This window comes from Mustela nigripes, chromosome 17, assembly GCF_022355385.1.
Source record: "Mustela nigripes isolate SB6536 chromosome 17, MUSNIG.SB6536, whole genome shotgun sequence".
NCBI lineage: Eukaryota > Metazoa > Chordata > Mammalia > Carnivora > Mustelidae > Mustela > Mustela nigripes.
Window position 1 is genome coordinate 54,717,741 of NC_081573.1, and position 22,076 is coordinate 54,739,816.

The following is a 22,076-nucleotide window of genomic DNA, read 5'->3' on the forward strand; positions in this document are numbered from 1 at the left end:
ATACTCCATAGTGTATATGGACCACATCTTCCTTATCCATTCGTCCATTGAAGGGCATCTTGGTTCTTTCCACAGTTTGGCGACCGTGGCCATTGCTGCTATAAACATTGGGGTATGGACGGCCCTTCTTTTCACTGCATCTGTATCTTTGGGGTAAAAACCCAGTCGTGCAAATTGCAGGGTCATAGGGTAGCGCATTTTTAATTTCTTAAGGAATCTCCACAACTGTTTTCCAAAGTGGCTGCACCAACATGCATCCCTACCATACACAAAGATAAACTCAAAATGGATTAAAGACCTCAATGTGAGGCAGTAATCTATCAAAATCCTAGAGGAGAACTTAGGCAGTAACCTGTTCCACATTGGTCACAGCAAGTTCTTTCAAGACACATCTCCAAAGGCAAAGGAAACAAAAGCAAATATGAATTTTGGGGACTTCATCAAGATCAAACGCTTCTTCACAGCAAAGGAAACAGTCAAGAAAACAAGGAGGCAACCCACGGAATGGGAGAAGATATTCGTAAATGACAGTACAGACAAAGGGCTGGATATCCAAGATTTATAAAGAGCTCCTCAAACTCAACACACTAAAAAACAGATAATCACTTCAAAAAATGGACAGAAGCCAAGAACAGACACTTCTCCAAATTCTGTTTTCAACCTCTGGCTCTTCCTTTTTTTGGCTGCTCCAGAACTAACAGCCTGGAGCAGAAGTATAGCAGTAGCTGGGAAGGGGTTCTGTTCCTCAGGACTGGGAGGTCGTGTGTGACAGAAACTCACCCAGAGAGCTGAAGTCAGCAAAAGGGTATTTGCTGACCCCCAGGAAATTCAAGGGTGCATATGGCTTTAGACCAACTGGGTCCCATATTCAAATAATTGTTCTTTCTGCTCTCCCTTTGTATGGTAGCCTCATCCTCTCGTCTCTAGAGAGAGTCTTTCTCCCAACAGCACAAATAGCCTCCTAGCATCATCACCAAAGGCAAAAAGCCTCCCCAAGCCCCATGAGTTCTCGAAGGAAAGACTGGAGAGAATAACGTTTGATTCAACATTGGGCAAATGCCCATTAATGAGGACATCTAAGACCAGAGAAACAGGTTCAGTTGGGCCAGAAGCACTTCCCTTTGTGGGTGGGGGTGGACGATGTCATGGCACAGTGATGTGGTATTAGCCAAGTGTCGTGAGGCAGGTTCGAGAGCTGATACGGGAAGGGGCTGGGGAGCCCCTTGGGGTAATCTACAACCACCAACCTTCCCTACAGTTAGAAGGTCTTGAGCACCTACTATAGGTCCCCACATGGTACCAGGTACATAGAAATGATAAAGCGATGACTAAAACATTGACCGTGCCTCAAGGAGGCTGTTCCTTAGGAGGGGGTCTTCTTAGATTATAGGGATTGATCGATTTGCATGCCTCCCTTTGCTGCTAACTAAGACAAAGGAGAAAGAGCCCCAAGTGTTACTACTCTGTCTCATGAATTATATTTCCAAGGCAATAAAATTTGAAGATAGCAATTAGTTAACCATTATGAAGACAAATCTGCAAATATTTCTCTTACTGTGGTGACATTTAAAATGCTTCCTGCTCTACCAGTCAATTGGATTTTTCCCCCATCTTCTCATAATGGCTAATTGCTAAGCAATTGATTGAATCCCCTTTGTTACTACATAATTACTAAGTTGGCCCAAACAGCTGCCCTGACCATTTCTCAGTCTGCTCATTTTGGTCACCTAAAGGGCGGGTTTGGGGTGGGAATGTTCTTATTTGGTTAATCTCCTTGCAAATTATCGATCTGATTGCTTAATGTAGTGATTCAGAGCAAAGGTTCAAAGGGCAGGAAAGCTTAAGTGATCCTCGGGGAAGGTTTGCTAACCTGCCCAAGCCTCAGTATTTTGCCTGTAATATGGAGAGAGTAAGAATCCACCCGCAAGGATTTGGGGAGGGTCGCATGAGATATGACATTCTCAGTGTTCAGCGCCCCTGGGGCATCACCTTGTAATAAATCAGAGGTGCTCGCGTTTCCTCTAGGCCGATGCAGGAGCAGTCTTAGGGGAACTTGGTCAAAATTCTTAAATGCTCTGTGACTCAGGTCCCCATTCTGTAAAATGGGGATGATAAAGCCACCTGCTTCATAGAGTTTATCTGATGATAAAAAGACATGGAAAGGCGGGGCTCCTGGGTGGCGCTGTCAGCTAACCTCTGCTCTTGATTTCAGCTCAGGTCGTGATTTTTAGGGTCATGAGATTGAGCCCCATGGTGGGCTCTATGCTCAGCAGGGGGCCTGCTTCTCTCTCTCTCTCTCTCTGTCTCTCTCTCTCTCCCTTCCCCCACTGACACGTGTGCTCATGCTTGCTCTCTCTCCCTCTGAAATCTTTAAAAAGAGAAAGAGAGAAAAGCATATGGATTAAGATGAAGGTCAAAGGGGCTGGGGAAGGCACCAGAAGCCCCAAGCCCCAAGCCCCACCCCCATCCGCCCTGGCTTCTCGGTGGTTGTTGAGTTACTGACCGCACCTGGCGCCGTGCTCAGGTGGGAACGCTTCCCCGGGCTCCAAACCCTTGGATCCGAAGCTGCGGGTAGGAGCCTGGCGTCCTGGGCTTCCGCGGCGTTCGTCCTTCGCCCGTGTGTGCTCGCAGGTAACTGCCCGGTGTGCAGTACATGTCGGGCTGGCGCTGGGGGTTCGTGTCTGTGCAGAACCGGGGGGAGAAGGGGAACACGGGGTCTCCCTCCCGGAGCTGTTGGGAGCTGGGGCCGTTGGAAGAATTGCTCGGAATGATCCCGGTGCTTTTTGGACATTGCTGGCTATTATCACAAGATGAGATCTTCCTTCCGGCGCTTTGCGGGATTCTAACTCTCTCCCCATAAAAAAAAGAGCAACACGCTCTGAGAAAAGTAATTTCCCCAGAGCCGTGTCCGAAGAAGGAATGGGAACGGGGGCGGCGGAAGGAGCCGAGTTCCCGCGGCTCGTTGCCCGGACTCAGACTCGGCTGCTCCGTGGCGCGGTCTTTGCCCGAGAGCTGGAAATGCGGGGGCTGCGCGGGTGTGCCTGGTGCGGCGCCTGAGCCGCCCCGTGGCGGAGTCTGGGAAAGTCCAGAGGACTTGGGTCTCTAGTTGGTCCAACATGCGTACGCCAGGGCAGTGTTGCCCGGACAAGGGCCCAGTAAGGGTGGTTCGGCTGAGAACTGCGTGAGGTACAGAGAAACGGTGCGTCCAAGGGGAGGTCTGATTCTCCCTGCAGGGTTGTGTTGTTTTTTTTTTTTTAACTAAATTTATTTATTTTCAGCATAACAGTATTCATTGTTTTTGCACCACACCCAGTGCTCCATGCAATCCGTGCCCTCTATAATATCCACCACCTGGTACCCCGACCTCCCACCCCCCACCCCTTCAAACCCCTCAGATTGTTTTTCAGAGTCCATAGTCTCTCATGGTTCACCTCCCCTTCCAATTTCCCTCAACTCCCTTCTCCTCTCTAACACCCCTTGTCCTGCATGCTATTTGTTATGCTCCACAAATAAGTGAAACCATATGATAATTGACTCTCTCTGCTTGACTTATTTCACTCAGCATAATCTCTTCCAGTCCCGTCCATGTTGCTACAAAAGTTGGGTATTCATCCTTTCTGATGGAGGCATAATACTCCATAGTGTATATGGACCACATCTTCCTTATCCATTCGTCTGTTGAAGGGCATCTTGGTTCTTTCCGCAGTTTGGCGACCGTGGCCATTGCTGCTATAAACATTGGGGTACAGATGGCCCTTCTTTTCACGACATCTGTATCTTTGGGGTAAATACCCAGGAGTGCAATTGCAGGATTTAAATGGTGCACGTGCCTTTAACCCCCAAAGCACAGAAATTATTGTTTAAAAGAACATTGAAACTGTGTATATTTTAGTGGGATAGTTGGCCAAGATGGAGGCTTCCGTGGGGGATATAAGCAGAGTATGGTGTCGGGAGGCACATATCTAGCTGTCTGACTCTCTTGGGGAGCTGAGTGTTTCTGCCTGGACAGGAGCCGCTGTGACCTGGACTGTTGCCAGCGTCCAGGGAAATGTGGAAGTTATGCTGGAAGGAAAGCTGTCAGGGTGTTCTCGGTAGTAGCTACCTTGCTAACAGATGATTCTGACGTATCCCACATGCCGTCTCTTTGCCTACCTTAGGTCTATTTTAATATTTAAACAACTGTCCCAGGGGATATGATCCCCATTTTACAGTGGGAGGAGCCGAGGGTTAGAGACACTCGTAATCTCTGACACACATGCCATTACGAGGCTGAGCGAGAACTTGAACCCCCGCCCCCAGCTCAACCTTGCTAGCTGTGCACTCTGAACCCCACACACAGGCACAGAACAAGGATTGTCGGTATTCTCTTCCTCTGCATGGCGGGGTGGGAGAGCTCTACCTTTTTGGAGCCGACCCCGGGTTCTCTGAGGGACAGAGGGTATGAGACTGCGTTCCCAGTGGAAGCACGCAGGGTCTCCCAGAGACCTTTTCCTGCAATCTCCACACTCCATTTATTTGTGGAAGAGTGTCATTCAGAAACAGAGCGCTTCGCCTGACAGTAACAAAAAATGAAAAAACAAGCGAACAGAGAGCTTCAGGGTGCCTATCTTTGGCACTTGATTGCTTCATTGCTGTGTCTGCTTCTCACTTAAATCACTGGCTCCTTTTCTCTCTTGCTCCCCATCCTCACTGAAGGGCGGTAGAAACAGAAGTCGGCCTGGCATCAGACCAGCCTTGCTTTGCTTGACACTTCTTGGAAAATTCAGTCCAGCTGTGTAGTGTTCAACTTCCTCCTCTATGAGATGGGGCTAGCAATGCCTCTTTAGAGTAAGGAACTGCTACAATAATACAAGAGAAGCCTCTAGCAAGTTGCCTGTCCCAAAGCAGACACTTAACTAATATCAATCTCTCTCTGATTTGACCTTTGCTCCCATAAGATGGGGAGGGAGAATCTGAAAGAATCATATATTTCCATTAGACATGCTGTCATTCAGGGATGCCTGGGTGGCTCAGTTGATTAAGCATCAGACTCTTGACTTTGGCTCAGGTCATGATCTTGGGACCATGCGATCGAGTCTTGATTTGGGCTCTGCTTTAGGTACGGAGCCTGCTTAAGATTCTCTCTCTCCCTCCCCCTCTGCCTCTCCCTGCTCTTAAAAAGAGAGAGAGAGAGAAGAAAAAGAAAGAAAACACGGTCCTTCACACAAGGACTATTTTTTCTGCATCTCAGCATTTATAGTTTTTATGATTCTCCACCTTACAGTCCTCCAGGATACCTGATCCCGACATCTGACAGTGTGAAGATCAGTTAGATCAGTTTTTTTGTTTTGTTTTGTTTTGTTTTGTTTTTTCTAAATAACATGATGTTGGCAAGGCCCAGGAGGCCCTGGGCTTTCCTTTCTCCTGGCTGTAGCCCTTACCAGATTCAAGTGCACCCCAACATGGCCACAGAGGTCACCTCTATCCTGAGTTCTCAGAAGAGCCTTGGCTTTTAGGACTCAAAATTCGAGGATGACCACACTTGCTCTTAGTAGTGAAGATCCAGAATAGTTTTAAGAGCAAAATGACTGCATAGAAATGAAAACCACATTGTTTTCCTGTCGCTCCATGGATCCTCCACTTCCACTAGAGAAAAAGGAGAACACCCAATTACGAAGGATGGAAGCATAAAAGGAACCCTGTCAGCCCTCCCAAACTGTTATTGATCACTCCAACGGGCACGCATTGCTCACCTCCCATTCAGGACCGTCTCCTATAACGGACGTTTTCATGGCCAAACAACAAAGAGATGGATTGAGCTGGCCAGTTTGTCTGTCTCCCTTTCTTGGGTGAAAATAAGATGAATTACTAAGTCCTTTTTCTTTAGGATGAAAAGAGAATTAAAACAAAAAGAATGTTTTAGCAGCAAATAGCTATCCTGGAGTAGATGAAGTAGGAATTGAACTTACTTACCTGCCTTCACCAGAGAGTCGGAAGGAGTAGCAGAGTGCAGGTGGGCGGCAACACTCTGGGGGGATTCGGGCTAGAGTCTGCCAATCGGGGATTGCAGTCATGGTGATTTCAGGAGGCGTGGTTGCTGTGTTACTCGCTGTCCCACAATCTGCTTTTTCTTCATTGATGACCATCTCTCTCTCCCACTTTGATGTGCAAACCCCTAACAAAATGGAATTTCAAAGCTAATGGTAATACTTTCCACATATGGGTGAAAACATGTGAAGGAATATCCAAGTAGAAATAACTGTATGGGCATTCTTTCTCTTTGTTGGAGGAATCCCACCTTTGGGAGTCTATCCAAAGGAAATAATCCAAATGCATAGTCTGTTTTTGGAGAAAGATGTAGTTGCTAGCTTTGTTCACAGTATTCTTTACTTAGAAGAGTCAAGCATCCACTATCATTGAGGTGGTAAATGATGGCATATCTACTATAAAATATTGGGCGGCCATTAATAGGGAGCTAGTGATAGTAAGGAAAAGACTCATGATATATGTGAATATGTGTAGACAGATAGATGAATTGATGGATTGATGTTTTAAGGCAACTCTTATCAAAATCCCTGCAAGGTTTTCTGTAGGCATAGACAAGCTTATTGTAAAATTTATGTGGAAAGACACAGGCCCCAGAATAGCTTAACAGTCTTGAAGAAGAAGGATTATTAAGGCAGGGTGGGGCAAATCACTCTGCCTGATGTGAAGACCAGATAGCTGCAGAAGTCAAGACAGTGTGGTGCAACAGAGGAAGATGGGTAGATCAGTGGGAGAGAATAAAAAACCTAGAAACAGCTCCACACTAATATGCTCAACTGATTCTCAAGAGAGAGATACAAAAGCAATTCCATGGAGGAGGGTTAGGTCCTCCCACAGATAGTGCAGGAGCACTTGCACGTCTGTAATCAAAACTGAACCTGAACTTGAACCTTATACCTTATACAAAGGTTAGCTCAAAATGCATTGTCGATGTAAATGTAAACTGTGGAACCATGAAGCATTTAGGAACAAATGGGAGAAAGCTCAGGGATTCAAGGCTAGGCAGAGTTCTTAGACTCAACAGAAAAGGTGAGATTCCTAAAAGGAAAATTTGATTAGGTGAACCTTATCAAAACTTAAACTTTTTATCAAGGAAAAATATTATTAAAAGGATGAAAAAGGGGTGCCTGGGTGGCTCAGTGGGTTAAGCCTCTGCCTTCAGCTCAGGTCATGGTCTCAGGGTCCTGGGATGGAGCCCTGTATTGGGAATCTCTGCTCAGCAGGGAGCCTGCTTCCCCCTCTCTCTCTGCCTGCCTCTCTGCCTACTCATGATGTTTCTCTCTGTCAAATAAATAAACAAAATCTTTTAAAAAAATGAAAAGACAAGCTACAAATTGGGAAGAGACACTGACAAACTGTGTATCTGACAAAGGATTCATATGTGCAGAAGGGGAAAAACTGTCAAAATTCAGCAGCAAAAATCCCCAGCCAACCTTACTAGAAAATGGGCAAAAGACATGAACAGACATTCCACCAAAGAGGACCTATGGATGGCAAGTGAGCACATGAAAAAATGTTTAACCTCAATACCCATGAGGGAAATGCAAATTAAAACCACGAAGCTATCAGTGCGCATCTGTTAAGATGGTTAAAAAAAAAAATAAGCAGAGTCACTACAGTCAATGCTGATGAGGACACGGGAAACCGCATCGCTCAGAGACTACTTGGTGGGGATGCTGAATGCTACAACCATGCTGAAAACCAGTCTGGCAATTTCTTGTAAAACTAAGGGTGCAGTTGCCCCAAGACACAATAACTGCACTTCTGAACTTGTATCCCAGAGAAATGAAAGCTATGTCCACCCAAAAACCTGTACTTACATATCCATAGCAGCTTTATCTGTAATTGCCAAAAACGAGAAACAACCCAGATGGCCTTCAATGGAACATCCATACCATGCAATTCCGCTCAGCAACAAAACGAATGAATTCTTGAGACACAACTTGGAAGAATCTCCAGGAAATTATGCTGAGTGGAAAAGAAGCCAATCCCGAAGGCTACATACTGTATGATTTCATTTATGTGGCGTTTTCTCAATGAGAGAATTATGGGAATGGAGAACACGTGAGTGGTTGCCAGGATCTAGCGATGTGGGGGAAGGGTGGTATATTGGAGAGAGGAGGGAATGGTTATAAAATGATAACAGGGGTCATTGTGATGACGGAACTGTTTAGTAGCTCGATGGTGGTGGTAAATTCAGCCTGTACGTGTGACAACATTGCATAGAATGAGATACATGCACACACACAAATGCATACAAGTAAAACTGGGGAAATCTGAACAGAATCCATGGATTGCAGCAATGTCAGTATCCCAGCTATCATATTGCACTACAGTTATACAAAATGGCGGCACTGGGGGAAACTGGGTAAAAGGAATTTCTTGTAACTGTATGTGACTCTACGATTATCTCAAGATTAAAAAAAAAAAATTAGAAACATATTTAGGCAGTGGTATGCATTTAAAAGACGAGGAAAGGGGAACATGGGTGGCCTGGTTGCTTAAGTGTCCAACTCTTGATTTCAGCTCAGGTCATGATCCTACATCAGGTTCCATGCCCAGTGGGGCGTCTGCTGGAGATTCTTTCTCTCGCTCTCTGCCCCTTCCCCTACTTGCGCTCTCTCTCTATCATTCTAAAAATAAATGAATAAATAATTTTTTATTTTTTTTTTTAAAGACTGGAGGGAAGTCATCGATATCTTAAAATAGTTACAACATCCAGCACCCTGCTGGGACATAGAGCACATTGTTCCTCTAGCATCTACTTCAGTTTGTTTTCCGGATTTTACCTAGTGTACATGTGTCAGTTTTGTAGAGGGGATAAAAGTACCCCTGATTTTTTATTTGAAAAAAAAAAAAACCCTTCATCACCAACTGCAACAACTTACAGTCCTATTTCCAGCTTATTCTGAAACCATCTCCACCTTCCTTCTTCTCCTGCCACCCAAGTGTAAAGGGAGAGCGTGCACACGTACACACACTACACACACAGACACATGGCATTATGACCTGTGAGAATAGATCAGTGGGGACTCAGTGCTCAAAACTCAACATTAACAGTTTACCGCTAATGATGCACGAACCATTGTTAGCCGTGAGGGACGTTTGCCCCCGAGGCTGGTAAGTAGGATGCCTTGTTGTGGCTTCCATTTGTGATTCACAGCCCAAGTCCAGTGTAGAGACAGAAGGTGCAGCCTGATGGATAATAAAAGGGCAGAGATATAGACAAAGAAAATAATGAGAAAGCGATTATTTAGCCACCTATTTCACCCTCTCCACCTCACCGGGTAGCCCCCATCCTTTGGTGCACACGTAATTTGAAGAACCCAGAGCATATGATTGGTAGTAATCAAATAAATTCATAGGATGGGAACAGGGCTCAGGAGCCTATAAAAGATTCAAGTCCTACTTCCCCTTAGGAGAGAGGTATCCAACCAGTATTAATATTTTAGAAATACTAGAAGGTAGAAGAGGAGCCATTATTCATCCCTAGCACCTCCATGGTACTAAAATTAAATAATGGATTTTTTTTAAAGACAGAATTGCTAGAGTTGTGGAACTATAAAAAATATTCCTCTCTTGGGGATGTTGCATTTTTTGCTTTTATCTTTTCTTCTCCTCTTGAGAACATTTTGATTTACTTCTGTGATAAGCTTATAACAACTAAGGAACTTGGGAGGCGGGATGAGCTAGACTGGGAGGGAGGGGGGTGAGGCAGCTGACAAATGAGCCTGTGTAAATTTGTTTGGCTTCGAGTCAGAAAGCTCCAGGACTGTGCATGCATTCATTTCCCACTGCATAGCATGTGTGTCCGCACATATGGGCTGAGGCCGTGGGCCCTATAATAGTGAGCACCCACTGTGCCGTGTGAGCTTGGGGTCTGAGCACACTTGTGTGCTCAACAGAAGCCCTGGGAAGAAGACCCAGCTCACCCCTTCCTAGTTCAGCAAAAGCCTTGAAACCCCCAGCACTGCTCCTTGAGGAGGCATCTGGTCTACTGGTGAAGAATTGTGCAGCCAGGAGTTGGCATCGCACCAGCATGTGCAGCTTTGGATCGACTCAGCTGGTCTCTGAGGTCTCCGTGTCTGGCTCTGCCCCCAGAACTAGCTGTGTAACCCAGTTGGACACATGACTTCACTCTCCTGACTCTCACTTTCCCTACCTCTGCAGTCGAGCAATAGAAATAACACTAACTACCTGGCAAAAGATACGTAAAGCTTTAGCTTGATGCCTGACGTTTGTAAGACCTCAGTGAAAGCTGTTATTATCTAGGATGCAGCTTGAGGGCTTTAAAAAATCCTCCTAATTATAAAATTACTCTTCCTGATATTGACATGTTGCTGTGTTTGGATATGCTCAGATGTAATTGTTAGTATTTGTGGAGTGCCACCTGTGTGCCAACCACAGTACCCAGAACTCACCAGGACCTCAGGAGCTCAGAGCTCTCAACCCCACTGAACTGAAGAAGAAACTGATGTTCACAGGGATGAAAGGTTCCCTCAAGGTCAAACCCAAGGACAATATAAGCGGACCCGAAAACATTTTCTAAACCACTGCACTGCCGAAGCAAGACTGGTGGATATTGCTCGGCTCCTAGAGATATGGAGTCTAGGGGATGGAGGAGAACCCTTGCCCTCCAATGGGTCGAGTGGCTGAGCTGGGTCTGAACAGAGATCCCTGGGCAGTGCCTCAGTCCTCACTGGCCTCATGCAGCGCTGATCCACACCTGTTCGGGGCTGCCTCAAGCTTCAGACTCAAGGGACTCTCACAGCGAGGAGTGAGAAACAGCCTCAGAGTCGATCTGATACTGGTCACCTGCACAGCACCTGTACCAGCGGGGGGTGTGAGCTTGGACACCACAGTGACGGGCTCCTCCAGCACAAGAAAGCCGATGCCATCAGCTACTGCTCTCCAACCTCAGAATGTTCCTCTTAAGTTGAAATCTGTCTGTTCAGCAACTTGTCTTCATTGACCTTCCTGAAACAGCAAGACTAAGCCGATTTCCTCTTCAGCAGGTCTTTAGGTGATGCCCAGAACTATGCCTCCTGCCCCCCTTTCTATGTTTCTAATCACTTTTGGGATCTCACTATGTTAATCTTACATAAAACAGACCACACTGGGGGTCTGGAGGGCTCAGTTTGTTAAGCGTCTGACTCCTGATTTTGGCTCAGGTCATGGTCTCAAGGTCCTGGGATGGGGCCCAATATTAGGCTCCACACTGGGCATGCAACCTGCTTTGGATTCTCCCCCTCTCTCTCCCTCTGCCCCTCCCCCCACTTGCACACACACACACACACTCTCTCTCTCAAATGAATGAATATATCTTTAAAAAAAAAAAAAAAGAAAAAAGAAAGAACAGACTACCTTGCTTCTCCCTCAAATACATGCTTTCCTCCAGGGTCCCTACCTCACATAACTCACCATACAACATGACCTGTTATGGAGTAATCACCTACTACAAGGCCGTTATTGGGCAATTGTGTTTACCCATGGCTGTTTTAAAGTGTTGGTTGGCATATCTTGAGAGGAACGAAACCCATACACACCCCCCACCAAGAGCCTTCCATTTGTTGTGCATCTTTTGAAACCCATCACCAAAGTCTTTATTTACTCATAATTTGTATGATCCTCTCTTGATGGGCTTCCCTGAGAAGAACCATAGTTTTAGAAAGATGTTTACCCAAGTTGATCCCCATGCATCCAGCTCCCTATTAATCTTCAGGGAGCAAACTGCTCTACTCTGAAAAAAATGTGCCTTTCACTGGGATCATTTAATTTAGGGCAGGCCACTCAAAATGAGTGGGAGCATACCAGAGTATCTCATAACTCAAGCCCAAGATGCAAAGATAGTCCTTATCAGAAATTGATAAGCCATTTTCAAATCAAGATAGCTATGGAAGCTCATTGATTTGTGCATTTATTTCCTTTCCTTTCTGACAACGTGGTCTCTCATTTCAGTTTCTATTTATATAGCCTCTTTATTTATTACAAAATAGTTAAGCGTCTCCTGTGCACCCTGCACTGTTCACAGCCATGAACAAAAGAAAAGTCCCTGATAACATGGAGCCTATATTTTAATGGTAAATAGAGATTATAAACAGTCAAGTTCGTTGGGTGATGATGGGCTCTGGGAAGATAAACAAGACAGGGTAATGAACCTACAGAATGATGTTGGAAGGGAAGCCACTATTTTTTTTTTAATAAGATAGTCCTAGAAGCCCTCACTGAATAGATGAATGTACTTAGAGAATTCAGGGACAGTGAAGGAATGAGCTATGCAGAGAGATACTTGGTAATACTCTGGTGAATTAAAGCCATTTACTAGACACCATTGGGAAAGGGAACTGTGATATTTTGGTAGAAAGTATAATTTAAAAGACCAAGTATGAGGCATAAGATTAAGTAATACTGGAGAGGATAATTCATCATCCAGGGCTTGAACCTAACCAGCTTCGTATACACACAAGCATTTATTGCACTCTCTTTCTGTTTTCCAGGTAGACTATATTCTTCGTCAGGGTCCACACTTACGGCCCAACAGGGTCTCCCCAAAATGGTACCTTTGGCTTTTACACTGATAAGACTTTCAGAGTCTGTAGCCCTTACTTAGCTAGCTGACTCAGTCTCTCCCTGTCCCAATACGAGGCTTCCCAAAGAGATGATCTGATTGGCCAGGCTCTGGTTTTGGATAGGAGCCTCTGGGTCAGGAGAGGGTAACCCAAGGGCTGAAACAGGGTAGACCCAAGCAAGGCAGTGTGGGGGAGACGGCAGCCAAACAGAATGGGAGGATGAGTGAACCCGGCAACAGATGAGGTTGAACACAGAGGCAGGGAGGGCTTGTAAAGAGCCTTGAATGCATGACTGAAGGAGCCTGAGTTTTCTCTGAAAGTGATGGCATGAGGGCCCTTGAAAGATTTTCATCTCGCATGACCCGATTTCGAGAGAGAGTAGCTGCTTCAGGGAATGAGGAACTTTGAAGTCCTTCTAACCAAGGTACACACAAGGCAGAATAGAGTATCAGGATTTCGACTGAGAATGATTGAAATTTTATTTATGTTTGACACTGCTTGTGTTTCCAAGCGTCAGAGTTAACATTAAAATTTGTCCTGAATTATAAGAATAATAAGAATAAGTGTTGAAACTCTCAGTAAAAAGGCAGCCAACATGCATTTCCAGGGAGAAATTGTTCAATTGTTCATGTTTGTTACTTCCAAATGGGAATAGCTCCAGGTTCATAATGCTGATTTTGTTCCATTGCTTTCTCTGAACTGTGGTTCAGATGAGTGCATAAATATTTGGTTTAATATTTCTTTGGGAACTGTAAAAATCTGAAGTGATGGAAGGGAGAGGAACAAGAGCAATGGTGAGGAAGGAAAGTTGGTAAGAGATTAAGTGTGTATATTTCAACAGTGCCCAAGGGCATGATTAATTTATTATCCTCTTAGATGGCAGAATGCATGCAGAAACCTCCAAATTACGCCATTACTATGACAAAGCTAAGAGGATGTGAGAAGGTAAAGATATTCCTGCCAGGAACTTGATGTATGGGGAACATGGTTGACCCACTGGATACATATAAATCTGGGAATGGCGACTTGAAAGTCCCTAATCTTGGCTCTGCCACTGGCATAAGGCCTGAGATGAACATCTCTGCTCTCAGCCTTCACGGGGTGGGCATGTCACCAGGAGGCCAGACTGGAGCATTGTCAGCAGCGCCAGGCTCTGAACCTTTGTTGATTCTACTTCTGGGCTGTTTCCACTCAACCCAGCACACATTGCTTAGTTAGCCATATGGAGTCAGGCTTAAAACCATGGGCTCTGGATACTTGGATTCAAATCCAAAGTTGTTTCCTAGCTTGACTTTGCCAAGGTGCATGGGACTCAGTTTACTTCTCTATAAAGTGAAGATTAATGTCAGTATCTATTCCATAGAGCTGTTGTAAGGATTAAATAGAACTAATGTTTAGAATAGAGCGTGACAAAGAGTTCGTGTTCCATATAAAGTAGTTCCCGTCATTGTCCTCTTCCTCCTCCTCCTCCTCACCACCATTATCATCATTTAATAGCTATAAAAAGAACAGCTGCATTATTGAACATTCTAGGTATTTAAGTATTGCATGTCTCTCAGATCATTTACTCACCATATTCCTTTTAGGATGGGCATTACTGCCCCCATTTTGCAGAGGATGGGCATGAGGTTCAGAGAGGCCATTTTGCTTACAAAAGTCCACATGGCTCATGAGCTCTGAACTGGGATGCAGACACATCCTTACCTATCTTCCTTACCTATCTAGTTGGGATAGGTTAGGCTTTGCTGTAGTGACAAACAATCCCCAGTTTCAGTTGATCAAAGTACCAGAGGTTTAGTTAAGCTCTGGGTCCTTTGAGGGTCAAGTGGAGGCTGTGCCCCTCGTCACCACCATTCTTTCCTTGGGATCTAGGTGGATGAAATCACCAGTATCTGGACAATTGCTGGTCACATGCAGAAAGCAAAAAGAACATGGATAAGCACACCATAGGTCTGAAAGCTTTTGCTCAGAATTAGCTGAAGTGACACATGTCACTTTCACTCGTACTTCATTGGCCAAAGCAAGTCGTAATGCCACAATCAACGTCAAATGTCTGGGGAAATACAGTCCTACTATGTGTCCGGAAAGAGGGGAGCCAGAAGAACAGAGCCTCAGCGATTGAGTCTTGTAAGTCACCCATAAATAGAATAGACTGCAGGTATAGAAGATCTAGAGTTTTTACCGGGGATTTCAGGGGCCATCTTAATTTTCAGTAGCATAACAAGAATCAAGGTCAAGGAAAATGTTTCGCCTATTCCCTTGGACAATAGAGGGTGCAAAAGTGTGATACTAATGGGCAGTGAATGGATTTTGGGTCCAGACAAGAAAGGCACAATGACTGAATGTTCCAAAAATGACCCTCTTTCACTGATCGGCTCTAGCATCTTGCCCATGTGTGATCTAGCCCATGTGTGATGTTGCATAATCCAGACTTCAGGGACTGCCTACGAGCGTGAGCCCCTGAGGACGGCAAGGACTCTAGGGCTCATAAAGGGTCAATAAATGCTTTGAATGGAAGAAGAGGAGGTAGAGGGACACCGGGCGTTAGAGGAAGGAAACGTCTTTCCAAAAGTCACGGGAGAGAAGGGACCCTGAGGCTAACAGAATGGCCTTGTGAGTTTGGTGTCTATTACTAACAAACGTACACTGAGTTCTTGCAGTGAGAACTGCATTGTGCCAATTACAGATTTAGACATGCAGAGGCACACGATGTTTTGCCTTTTTGCAACTAGTTTATTTCACTCAGTATAATGTCGAGTTTCTTCCGTATTGTAGCATGTGTCAGAATTCCCTTCCTTTTTAAGACTGAGTAATACTCCATGTTATGGCTATGCCGCCTTGCTTTATCCACTCATCCACCGTTGGATGCTTGTGTTGCTGACACATCTCGGCTACCATGAATAGTGCTATAGAAAACTCACTCTTTCCGTGTGTCCATGGACCGTTTAGCAAAGATGATAGCGTATGTAGCCACTGATAATTTTTTTAAAACCTCTAAAGTAGAAATTTCATAACCCACATTATTGTATAGGTTGGAAATAATTAAACTATTGTCAATGCTCATAAATTAAGAAATAGTCTAATAAAAGAATTCTACAGCCTAGAAAAAAATACCCTCAAAAGTATAAACTGTCAGAAAGTAATGCCAAAAAGTTGCCCACCAGTTGACCCTGAATGCTCCAGAACTCAGCACAAGCTGAACTTAGACATGATCTTAAATGTCTTTGTTATAAAAAGAAGATGGACAAAGCCGGTGTGATGATGGGGCTAATAGGTGACACGTAAGGACAGTGGATTCAGTCATCCACTCATCTTGTGTTCCTTCTCAAGGGCACCACCCTGCCCTTAACCTTAGTGACCTCCATGACGCAACAGGCACCCTTCAAAGGTGGTGGGCACAGCCAGCCCCAACTAGAGTGAGAGCCCCGAGAGTATATGGAGGGTCTGTGGCTATCATCTACCTTCCATAGGTTGCCCGGGCGTTGGGTCAGTGTTTCTGCACCAGGGGATTGGGGCTCTTGGCCTTGGGTTTTCCCTAGTTCTCCTCATTAATTTATAACCTAGTGGCTAAAGGTAGTTGAGCAGCACCAGGGGAGGGAAGGGCACGGATCTAACAGCTGCCCAGACCGCTGATCAGCCAAGTTCAAAGGCATGTCAAGGACTAAACCACAGCTGGGAATTAATGAGTGCTTACAGATCACCTTAGGGAACCAATCTAATGATAAAACAAGTGCCTTCTAATAACTATAGAAGGCAGTAAGTGGGGTTTTTTTTTCCTATTTAGCATGGAACAGGCAACATCTTCAAAATCAGTGTGTACATGAAGCTACAGTAATTCCTCTCATGTGTTTAAAAAAGGGATTACCAAAAATATTCTAAGGGTGAAGGAAAAAATACCCCAACCTCCATCCTCCAAAGATCTGTACTGTTCACACATGACTTTTTCTCTTTGGTGATTTGGGGGGTGGGGGGAGGGAGTGAATTATTTTTTAATTGTTCAGCCTTTTGATCATATTGTGTGTGTGTGTGTGTGTGTGTGTGTACATATAGTATTCTATCTTTTGAAAATAAATGTCTCCTGATTTTCTAAATAGAGAAGAATTAGAAGCATCACTTTAGTTGACTATGACAGGGAAGGAGCCCCAGTGCACTGGTCTTGGAAATGCTTTGCCAGCAAGCACAATGTCTACTCAGACAAGGTTTCCACACAAGGGGACATTTGCAGATTATTAGGACAGGGAGGACTCTAAGTCCCCTCATGACTCCTAGGCATTAGCCTTGCCTAGGAAGTTAACTTTGGGGGATTTGTAAAAAGAGAAATGAAAAGGTTTGATGTTGCCCAGGTAAAGTGACCCCATTTTCTTAAAAAAGGTTAGGACAACAGACCTTATTTTTAATATGTGGGTTTGGGCTTATGAGCACTTCGGGATCGTATAAACACACGCAGATAAAGTTTTCCTTCTATACTCAAAGCTTTCATCAAGTATTGTCTGTGTTCCAGACCCAGGAAATTTTGAGAAAAAGAAACAAATAGCCCAGGTGACAGTCACCACCACCAACAAAGAGGCCATGTGCTTTCTTTGCTGTAGGAGACCTCACTGGTGAGCAGGGCTCGGCTCCCAGGGTGAGGCCGGGTCCTCATGGAGCAGGGTGGGGAAGGTCAAGAGGAGCTTCAGTAAGAGGGCGACCCATGGTGCTGAGTCCGGGAAGATGGGGCGCGGGAGTCCAGCTGCCCTAGGTGCAAAGAAAGTCAGCAAAATTCAAAAGGCCTATGGTTGGTTGTCGCCAAAGCTAGCATTGTAGAATCAAGTGCAGACCCATCCAGGAGGTCCCTGAGACTTGACCCTGGGAACGACAAGGAGCCATGGTGTCTAGGAACTAGACAGTTCCCTAGTCTGGGAACTGTCACGGCGAGATACGTGGTTCTATTTTAGAATGGGTGTTCTGGTTGCAGTTAGAGCAGGAGATGAGAAGAAAAGAAATCAGACACTTGCAGGCCGGTGAGGAGGTGACTGTCACATTGATTTACCTATTCGGTTTTCAAGTGTCACCGCCCTGCGTACCGTTCTAGATCCTTAGGAACAGGCGGGAGTCTCTAGTAGAGATCTGAGTTCAAGCATAGATGCAGGAGGTCAGGGCGGAAGCTCTTCATTAGACGTGGTGTGCAAACCTTGGTGACTTGTCTTATTTGTATATGGAATACATTTTCCATGGGGGAGAACACTGCTATCAGTACAATGAAGGAAAACTCTGAACCCTCCCAAAAGTTTGCATGTAAACTTTTTTTTTTTACAGCTATCAATTTATTTATTTTCAGAAAAACAGTATTCATTATTTTTTCATCACACCCAGTGCTCCATGCAATCTGTGCCCTCTATAATACCCACCACCTGGTACCCCAACCTCCCACCCCCCCGCCACTTCAGAAAGGATGAACACCCAACTTTTGTAGCAACATGGATAGGACTGGAAGAGATTATGCTGAGTGAAATAAGTCATGCATGTAAACTTTTTTAATTGTATCTCAGCCACATTGAATATAAAAAAAAAAATTGTAGGATAACTTAAATAGGAGGATCCTACTCATGTAAAAACATTCAAAACTGCTGTATATTCTATGAATGAGTATGAATTCATGGCAGAATACCTTAAAACTACACCCAACCAGAGACAGAGGCAGGAACAGGACTTAAGGGATTCAGAGGGGAGGTGGCCTGCTAGTCTGTAAGAAATATGCAGCAGGGGGCGCCTGGGTGGCTCAGCGGGTTAAAGCCTCTGCCTTCGGCCCAGGTCATGGTCCAGGGGTCCTGGGATCGAGCCCCGCATCGGGCTCTCTGCTCAGTGCAGAGCCTGCTTCTCTCTCTCTCTCTCTGCCTGCTTGTGTTCTTTGTCAAATAAATAAACAAAAATCTTAAAAAAAAAAAAAAAGAAAAGAAAAGAAATATGCAGCAGGACCGTCCTTTGCAATCTTGATCAAGGAATCACTGCCTCAGTGTTTCTTGCCCCTCCGTGGGTGCAGAGGACCCCAGCTGTGCCAGGCCACCCAGTTAGTGGGTGTGCTGGCCACCCCATGGCCACCCGGGAAGTCCCTTGACCCAGGTAGAAGCAAGATGCCTGTGGGCTTCCTCACATGCACGGCCAGGCTGTTGGCATCCAGGCCCAGTGCATTTTCATCGTTTGTTATATTATGTTTTGGGTTTTTTTCCATTCAAACTCAGAGGATAAGTAAGTAAGGAGGGAAAAATAATTCCCACTGTGAAAAGAAGTGCTGAATTAACAAAGACCAATAGGAAAGAGCCACTAATTGTGAAGCCGCACTTGGGATAATGGGCATTAACAGCTGCGTGGAGAGTGGAGACTCACCGCAGGATTTGCTCTGACCAGAAGGCTGCCCTGGATCTCTTAAGTCCCATCACATTAAACAAAAACAACACAAGGACCCACCCCACCCCCAGGGCCAGAAGCATGGAGTGGCACAGGGTAGTTTTCAGAGTCCACCGCAGTGTAGATAAAGCTGTCCGGAAATAAAGCCTGCACAGGGGAGCTCTGATGCGTGGCTGAGGGCCTCCTCGGGTTTGTGGCCATTGCACACCTGCCGTCTCCCCAGATCAGTGAGGCTGGGGTGGGCTGGGGTCCCTCTGAAGCCCCACCTAGGGAGCCAGAAGCCGGAGACATGGAGGGCAATTGCCACATCTAAAACCAGCTAGGACCCCTGGCTTTTCCAGGGAACACAGCCCGCACCCCATGCTTCCCCTTGGAGGTTTCTCCAAACCTTGGAGTCTTTGAATGTGTTGGGGATGTCAGTCTTAGGGAAGTAGTAGCTCTGCTTTACTGATACTCCAGAAAACAGGTTTTTAAAAGAGCTCCTCGTAGTGTCATAGTTTAAAATAGGTCTCCAGAGGAGTAGCCAACAGACCCCGCCTCTTGTCCGCAGAAAGCTCCCGACAGTAGCAGTGGAAGCCAGTGCCAGTTATAAGGAGTGTGGAAGGCCCCGAAAGCTGCCTAAATCAGCGGTCCCCAAACGGGGGTGTGATCAGAATTAGTAGGGGGCTTGTTAAAGCCCATATGGCCAGGCCCCATCGCCAGGGTTCCTGATTCAGGAGCCCTGGGGGGTGGGGCCTGAGAATTTGCATTTCTAACAGGGCGAAGCCCATGCTGGTCCAGGGGACCACATCTTGAGACATGTCCCTGGGCTGGTGGCCCCTTCGTGCTCATTAGCCTGGGGGTGCCATGCTTGGTGTGGCTGTGGGCGCTCCTTCAAAGTGGACACGGTTCTGAGGAGCTGCAGGCAGAGTCAGTAGATCTGTCCAAAGGCAAGCCTTTACAAATGGAAATATTGAGAGAGAGGAGTCCCGCAGCATGAAGCCTTGGTGGGAGGAGGAAAGGTGGCTCCGGGGGGGAGGATTTCTGGGTATAGAATTCAGTGCTCCAGGGGCACACGGAGAAATGGGAGGGCGGCTGTGTGTGTCCCAGCAGAGCCTGCGGGACCGTCTCCCCACTGCGTGCCTTCTGGAAAGTCTGGGGTGCCCTACTCTCAGCCCTTTTTGAGCCGGAAAGGGTCCTGACCCGAGATCCAAGCATGGAAGACTTTCCCCTGGCAGGTCTTCACCGGTGAGCTGTGTCTGGTCCACAGATGGGATCTGAAGTCCACTTGTGGGAACCTCACAGCTCCTGTAGATTTGCCATGTTCGTTTCCCATCACACTGTCTCCTGACTTAATATGGCCTTTGGAGAGAACCCGCCTACTTTCTGTGTGCTCTGGGCAGCAAGAAGAAGAGGTTTGAACCATAGTTGGGCTGAAGCGGTAAGAGCGGGGAGGAAGAGACCGTAAACAGGGAGGCGACAAAGAAGGCAGACTTGGGTCAGTGGCCCCTTCCCACAGCAGACCTGTTTCCAGAGCCCTTCTCTTCTCAAACCAGAGATGTCGGTGGGTCTCGTGTTTTAAAAGGAAATTTGTTCTCTTAGAAAGGATTCGTTTTTAGTATTATGGTTAAGATGCTTTTTTATGCCTCGAAGTCTCAGTATTACCCCATGACCAAGAAGGTGTGCTGGTGTGATTTTTCTCGTGATTATCACTCTCAGGATGGCAATCGTAAGCTACAATTCATTGATCCCTTCTGTGTGCCAAGAAGTGCGCTTTGCACACACTATCTCATTAAAACTCAACAACCCTGGGACATAAGTGGTGGTGTCCTCATTTTACAGATGAGGCATTGGAGAGCCACGAAGGCAAAGAACCATATTGCAGGTCCCAGAGCTGACCGCCGGCCCAGCTAGCACTACGGCCTCTGTTTGTCTGCACAGAGGTGTTTTATAGTAAACAGATATTGGGACTGGTTCCTGCTGTATACCAGGCCCTAAGCCAGGCGCTGGGATCCCGGGGTGATCCCAATATGCTGAGGCTGATGACCTCGTGGAGCTCCCAAGCAGGAGGGAGTGGGTCATGGGGAGAATGCCAGTTGGATTAAATCAAGTCAAGCAGTGATTAAAAACTCTTTTCATCAAAGGATACCACTTGCTTTATTTTTAGTCTTGCTTTAGATGATATTTTATGTTAATCTTAAAAATGCAAACAGAGATAATTGGTGTTTAATCAAAACTCTCGATGTATTTAAGTAAAATTTTAAATCAGGAGAGAGAAAAAAAAAGAGAAACACCATTGCTCTATGGAACTGTGTGGGGCTCTGACGCAGCTGGTCACAGCAGAGGAACCTGGGCAGGGGGTCACGCTGCCTTATGCACCACTGCCACCGCGTGGCAGAGGCTGGAATTGCAGGCATGGCGACCCCAGCAATGGTCTCCGAAGGAGGCTGATTCCACCAGAAGGTGGCCCATTTCCTGTGCTGTCCCCCAGACACCCTCCAGGCACGGGTGACAGTGCTCTTTCCAATAGATCCCTGGTCATTTGCAAATTGGTTACAGCTGGATCAGTATCAGCTTTCACTTAGGTCCCTTCCTGAATGTCTACTGTGGTCGTGACCTTTAAATTATTAACATTGGGGGAAAAAACCGTGATCATCGAATTCACGTTCACAGATATTGAGGATAAAGGGACATTATATATACACGAATCCTTGGGCAAACTCTCGAACCAATGTGTGCAAATACTGGTTCTCTCTTTAGCTGGGAATCGTCAAACACTATTTAAAAAAAAAAAAAAAAAAAAAAAAAGCATAGTTTGGGGGGAAAAAAAAACCACCATAGTCTGGTTCCTCATTACCCCTCCCCCTCACTCAAACCATGCTATATGACTCCCAGTTTCTGGAGTTGTGTGGGCGCTCTCTCGCCCGCCTGCTGCCTGTGCATGTGCTCTCCCCCCTGCCTGGAACTATCTTCCTCTGTCTTATCATCTGAATTCTCTTCAGATTGTCAGATCAAGCCTGACAGCCCATAGGGAATGATCTTAAATGGAGAAGTGTCCGCGTTGCATAGCAATATCCCTATAGAAACAGAGGGTGGGTTCTGGCTCGGGTCTTCATGTCC

The 22,076-nt window shown here is 45.9% G+C and overlaps 1 protein-coding gene across 1 annotated transcript in view; it reads left to right on the forward strand.

Annotated features, from left to right (window-relative positions):
* CDH13 (cadherin 13) overlaps positions 1–22,076 on the forward strand; it is a 987,824-nt gene that overhangs the window by 503,953 nt on the left and 461,795 nt on the right. The gene's annotated exons all lie outside the window — the stretch shown is intronic.